Source organism: Dipodomys spectabilis, unplaced genomic scaffold, assembly GCF_019054845.1.
Source record: "Dipodomys spectabilis isolate Male_0828 unplaced genomic scaffold, ASM1905484v1 ptg000121l, whole genome shotgun sequence".
Lineage (NCBI taxonomy): Eukaryota > Metazoa > Chordata > Mammalia > Rodentia > Heteromyidae > Dipodomys > Dipodomys spectabilis.
The window spans coordinates 5,618,920-5,625,279 of NW_024870798.1; the positions used below are offsets into that span (position 1 = coordinate 5,618,920).

Consider the following 6,360-nt stretch of genomic DNA (forward strand, 5'->3'; position numbering starts at 1 on the left):
TAATTGTACCCTCTCCAAATGGTATTTTCACAATAAAAAAATTATCTGAAAAAAATGGTATCAGTTGATAGTGCATATGATTTTATTGTTCATTACAAAGATAATGTAGTAAAAATTTTCATAGCAATTACATTGCACTAGGTTGTGGGCAGATTCTAATGTAAATAATATATTGTGTTCATGTAGACAGTTTGAGTATCTAAAGTTTTTATATGCCTGTGGCCCTTAAACCACTGATATTGAGTGACAAATGCAATTTCCTATCAGTAAAGAAGTTTTCCTTGTATCTTTTCAATATGTATTTTTATTGTAAAGATCCTGTGCAGAGGGGTAACAGTTACATAAGTAAGGTAATGAGTACATTTCTTATTCACCATTGTTACCATCTCCTTTGTTTTCCACTACCATCTCTTCCATTCATACCTCCCCAATTCTTCCCTTCATCCACCCCCTTTAATAGAGTGTCTTGTACATCTCATTGTTACAATGGGTCAACCTGTATTCTTTCCTTGTATCTTAAATGCAGAAATGCTGGCTTGTTTCATGCTGATTCTACTTGTGTAGACACACCTAAAGTCACTTGCCAAGTCCAAGAGTACATAAATAAAACGCACAACATTTATTTTAATTTCTTTTTTTTATTGTGAGAATACCGTACAGAGGACTTACAATTACATGATAACGAGTATATTAATTATCAAGCATTGTTGCCTCCTCTTTGTTTCCCCTTTCCATCCCTTCCTATACTCTCCCCCTCTCCCCACCTGATCCTCCCCCCAGCCCTCACCAAAATTGTAAAGTTTGTTTTTCAACATAAAAACTTGAACATCTCATTGTTGCAATGGGTCCACCTGTATCACTATTTAAACAATTTGTTTTTTCCCTTCCCCTCCACAAATTATACCAACATCAAGTACAGTGAAAGCATGGGTTATACCGTGGTGGAGGGACATACAAAGCAACAAAGAAATCATCTTAAAAATATGTTAGAAACAATTGCATGAAAGAAAAAAAACAAAAAAATTTGAATCTTTATCTTGGGGTTCATTCCCATAACATCAACTTATCTGAACTTTTCTGCTTTACTCAGACATATACTAGTTATTGCAAATAAGGGAAAACATGGGACCTATGTTTCTTTCGGCCTGGCTTACTTGACTTAATATAATTTTTTTCCAAGTCTTTCCATTTCCTAACAAATGGGGCAATGTCATTCTTTCTGATGGAGGCATAGAATTCCATTGTATATATATACACTACATTTTCTTGATCTATTCATCTAGTGAGGGGCATCTGGGTTGGTTCCCTATCTTAGCTATCTTAAATAATGCTTCAATAAACATAGTCGTGCTGGTAGCTTTAGTATGGTCTTGTTTGTGATCATTTGGGTAAATTCCCAAAAGTGGGATAGCTGGGTCATAGGGTAGCTCTATGTGGAGATTTTTGAGGAACCTCCATATGGCTTTCCAGTATTTGAACAAGTTTACACTCCCACCAGCAATGCAGTATGTTTCCCACATCATTTTTTTGAGTTGATATAATAGTGTTCTACACATTTATAGACAGGTTACAAATTATTCTCAAATTTTAATATATTAAAAATACTTTCTTATTTTCTTGGCCAGGAAATCAGCAAGACCTCAATCAGCATTTCTCACATAAGACTTTTCACATGGGTTGGTTAAATGTTGACCTAAGCTCCAAACTTCTGAGGACTCACTCATCTGCTTAGGAATTGATGCTGGCTGTTGGATGCCATTTAAGTCCATAGAACTTTATTCTTTTCCAGGGTATTCTCCATCTACTTTGGTTGCTGAGAAGGTCTACAAGAGCAACCATTCTGTTGGGAGCAGGGAGACACCATATGATTTTTACTTACTGAGATTTCTGAGTGACTTGCTGTCACTTGTATTGCATTTTACAAGTTGAATCTAGCAAAACCTACCAGCTTTAAGAGATAAGAGGAGTGGTAAAAGAACTTTTGGAGACAAACGTATCTTCAACATTATTTTGTTCCAAGCATTCCCTCTAAGGCATATTCAACAAGTAGTGAAACTAGTGTTGGCTGTATCTATGTCTTTCTCCTTGTGTGCATGTGTACATGTATATATGTATGTGTGTATTTGTGTGTATAATAACTTGCATTGTACATGTATAAGAGCATATACAGACATATATGCATATATAAATAAATATACATATATAAATATATTTGTATATATATATATATCAGTTGTTCAGTGATTTAATTTATACATCCCAGCACATTTCATTCTCACAAAGTGTACATGATAAACTGCTCTGAGGATCTGTGCTCTATGACGGGCATCCTTTGTGCTCACTTCCCCCCATCCTTGTGAACAACTTCGGCCTACTTTTCATAGGATAGCTTTGTTTTCATTACATGTAGTTACTTACTGATAATAAAAAAGTTTCGTTTGTAAAAGAAAAAGTACTTATAGGTCAGAGGTTAAAAGTATCCTATCCGTCCCAATGATTCCTATGAGATAAAATTTATAATAGTATAAAAGTGAAAAGGAATTCCTAGATCTGGTTTTTTACCATTTAGAATAGAAAAGAATAATATCATTTCACTGTTATAATTCTTAAGAAATGTAAGGGTAACTGATGGTCCCTCTCATGTTCCCACAAAACCAGTGGATTCTGTAGGATTATAGTAGACCAGCAGAAATTCTAAGTAGCAGACATGGAGCATGAAAGAGAAAGAGAGGAAATGAGAGAGAGTTAAAGAGAGAGAAATATCATAATGCTGAAAGTGCATAACAGCTAAACAAGAGCTGTATGAGAATAATCATTTTGCGATCTTCAGACTCTTCATGTACATTTAAAGGTATTTGATGTATGATAAACCATCAACATGAAATATAAAGTCATTTTGACAAAAAATAAAAATGATTCAGAAGAAATTATAAATGCAAAAACAATCTTCACAGAAGCAAACTCTCAGAGATATTTCATGACTTTGAAAAGGATAAAGTGGCTGAAGTGAGTATAAATTTAGAAGTACGACAATTCACAAAAACATCAAAAGATATTCATATATTTCATTATACAACCCAAAGCAGAAAGCAAATGTTGTTTTGATGATTTTTTTTAAACACAGTTATCTCAGGTGCAGGGAAGATGGCTCAGTTGTAGAGTGTTTGCCTTGCATGCATGAGGCCGTGGGTTTGAGTCCTCAGCAGCACCACATAAGCACAAAAAGATGGAGTGGTGCTTTGTCTCAAGTGGTAATGCTAGCTTTAAGCTGAGGGACAGCACCCAGGCCCCAGTGTTCAAGCCCCATGACCAACAAAACCAAAATAAAAAAAACACAGTCTCACTTTTGTGGCCTCAACTCTGTAATACTGCTGCTTCATCCTAGGGCTAAGATTTTAGGTATGGACATTTTTCAACACTCCTGATTCAGACTCTACTTCATCATTTTTTTAAATAAATATTTTGTTCTTAATTTTCCTCTTTGTAAATTCACATGCTCCTATAAAAATGATTTGGCCATCCCAGTAACCTTCTCAAAGTACCTCCTAATGAGGACTTACAAAAAATCGTATTATAGTACAACAAGGAAAACAATACTACAAATAAGAAAAACCAATAATTAAATATTAATGAATAATAAAATAAAAAACAAAACAATTACCAGTGTTTTCAGTATTTGAAGGGTACTACCTATTAGATTTTACTATTTTCTCATATTCCTGTACATTTAAAACTGACTAAGATTATGATGCTCAACAAGAGTTTTATAGACTATGTGCAGTCTTTAAAGTTACCCACTAAGATTACTATTTATGGCTCATCTCATCATTTGTACATGGCTTATATCATCATTTGTTCTTCGCTAACATATAAAGTAAGGAAGAACTATTGTTTTAACAGAAACTGTAGTTAACAAAGTCTTAACTCTTTATTCTGTTCCTTTACACAAAGACTTTGCAACTTCTCATTAGTAAAGTTTCTATAAACTCTGAAATGTACATAATTAGTAGTATATGTCTGCTACCATAAATCTTAAATACTTTATAGAAAAGTATTATGACCTGACAAACAGTCCTAGTTTTTGCATATGTAAGTAAATTCCCAAAATTAAATATGTTTAAAACATTAAAAGTTTTATCAAATCTTAACACTTGCTGCTGTGTTCATTAGGACAGTTGCCTTGTATAGAATAATTGCATTCCTTCTCCTACACATATCTTGAACAACAAATATCTGGGATTATTTTGTTTTTGACATGTCAATCTTGACTTTATTCTTAAATGTGTGCTTATGTAAGGAATACATGTTTCTAAAAGTTCACGACGATTCTTTTAAACGTACTTTTTGTTGAATTATATAGTTTAATAAAATCAATTACACTTTATATATAAAAAGTTTTCTGTGCTCAATTCAGCATCACGTACACTAATATTGGAAAAATACAGAGAAGATTAGCATGCCCCTGCATAAGGATGACAGGCAAATTCCTGAAGCATTCCAGCAGATGCTGGAGGGGATGTGATCACAAGGGAACAGTACTGCATGGTTGGTGGGAGTGTAAACTTGTTCAGCCACTTTGGAAAGCAGTATGGAGGTTCCTCAAAAGACTCCACATAGAGCTTCCCTATGACCCAGCAATCCCACTTTTGGACATTTACCCAAATGATCACAAACAAGACCATACTAAAGCTACCAGCATAACTATGTTCATTGCAGCATTATTTAAGATAGCTAAGATATGGAACCAACCCCGATGCCCCCCAGCAGATGAATGGATATGTGGTATATATACACAATGGAATTCTATGCCTCCATCAGAAAGAATAGCATTGTCCAATTTGTTAAGAAATCAAAAGACTTGGAAAAAATTAAGTGAACTAACTAGGGCCAAAGAAACATAGGTCCCATGGTTTCCCTAATTTTCAATAACTAATATATGTCTGGGATAAGCAGAAAAGGTCAAAAGCTATCTGCATATGACCAAATAAGATGATGTTAAAGAAAATGAACCTCAAGATAGGAACACAAGTGTTTTTTTTTCTTTATTGCTATTGTTTCTAACGTACTTATAATGTGTGATGTGATTTTTTTTTGTTTCTTTATATGTTCCTCCCCTATGCTATAACCCTTGTTTTCACTGTATTTGAAGTTGGTGCACCTACACCTTGTATATACGCTCCTCTAATTTGGAGAGGGGAAGGAAAAAAACAAAATGTTTAAATAGGGATACAGGTTGACCCATTGAAACAATGAGATGCACAAGACACTATGTTAAAAAAAATGAACAATTTAGGCTGGGGAAGGGAAGAAGGGAGTGTACTTGCGGAGGTGCGAGGGAAGTGATGGTAGGGGAAAAATAAAGGAGGAGCTAACAATGCTTGTTAGGAAATGTACTCATTACGTTGCTCATGTAAATGTGACTCCTCTGTACAGTATTTTTACATAAAAAACGTACAAAAATATTCGGAGAGGGAAGAGTTTATTTCCTTTATTTTACTCATAAAATATTTTTAACAAAGAAATTAATGCGAAACACTGATATGAAAGATTTTGAATAAATGTGTGTGTGTGCACGCGCATGCATGCACACAAACTTGCATGTGTGTTAGTATGCTCAGAATTTGAAATCAGAGCTTCAAGATCTGGCCAGGCCTATCCTTTCTAGATTGCTGATCTAATATATGAGCTACATCTCCATTCCTGGGCCTTTGCTGGTTCATTACAATTTTTGAAAACTAATCTCATGAATTTATGTTGCCCTGATTGGTTTCCAACTGTTATCCACAGATCTCAGTTAGGATTACAGATGTGACCAATCAAGACATGGCTTACAGAATTACTTTAAAAGTAGAAGAAAATTTACTTCACAGGGCCTGTTTCATTATCTCCTACTTTTAAAGCAATTTGGAGTGATTATGTGTGAATTTTTTCGGTTTTGGATTCTTAAAAAAGTAAGTGATTATATTTAAATGTTTTAGTACTTTTAAAAAAGGAAACTGGAACTGTGGGACAAAAGAAATTTGCCCAGGGCTGGGAAGGTGGCTCAGTGGTAGAGCGCTTACCTTGCATGCATGATGCCCTGGGTTCAATTCCTCAGCACCACATAAGTAGAAAAAGAAAGCCAGAAGTGGCACTGTGGCTCAAGTGTTAGAGTGCTAGTCATGACGTAAAGAGCTGAGGGACAGTGCTCAGGTCCAGAGTTTAGGCCCCACGACTGGACGCCCTCCCCCCAAAAAATTGCCTCTCTTGTAAGCTCAGCTTTGTGCATGATAACCCAATATCACCAACACAGTCTGTGTTGAAGACAAAATGTAACAGAAAATAATAACCATGGGCAATAATTGCTATGCTACTATTTCT

The 6,360-nt window shown here is 35.0% G+C and overlaps 1 non-coding gene across 1 annotated transcript; it reads left to right on the forward strand.

The window, feature by feature from the left end:
• The first annotated feature begins 4,401 nt into the window (after positions 1–4,401).
• Positions 4,402–4,507, forward strand: LOC122115590. Its single transcript, XR_006148806.1, has one exon. It is a non-coding gene; the product is annotated as a U6 spliceosomal RNA (small nuclear RNA).
• The last annotated feature ends 1,853 nt before the right edge of the window (positions 4,508–6,360 follow it).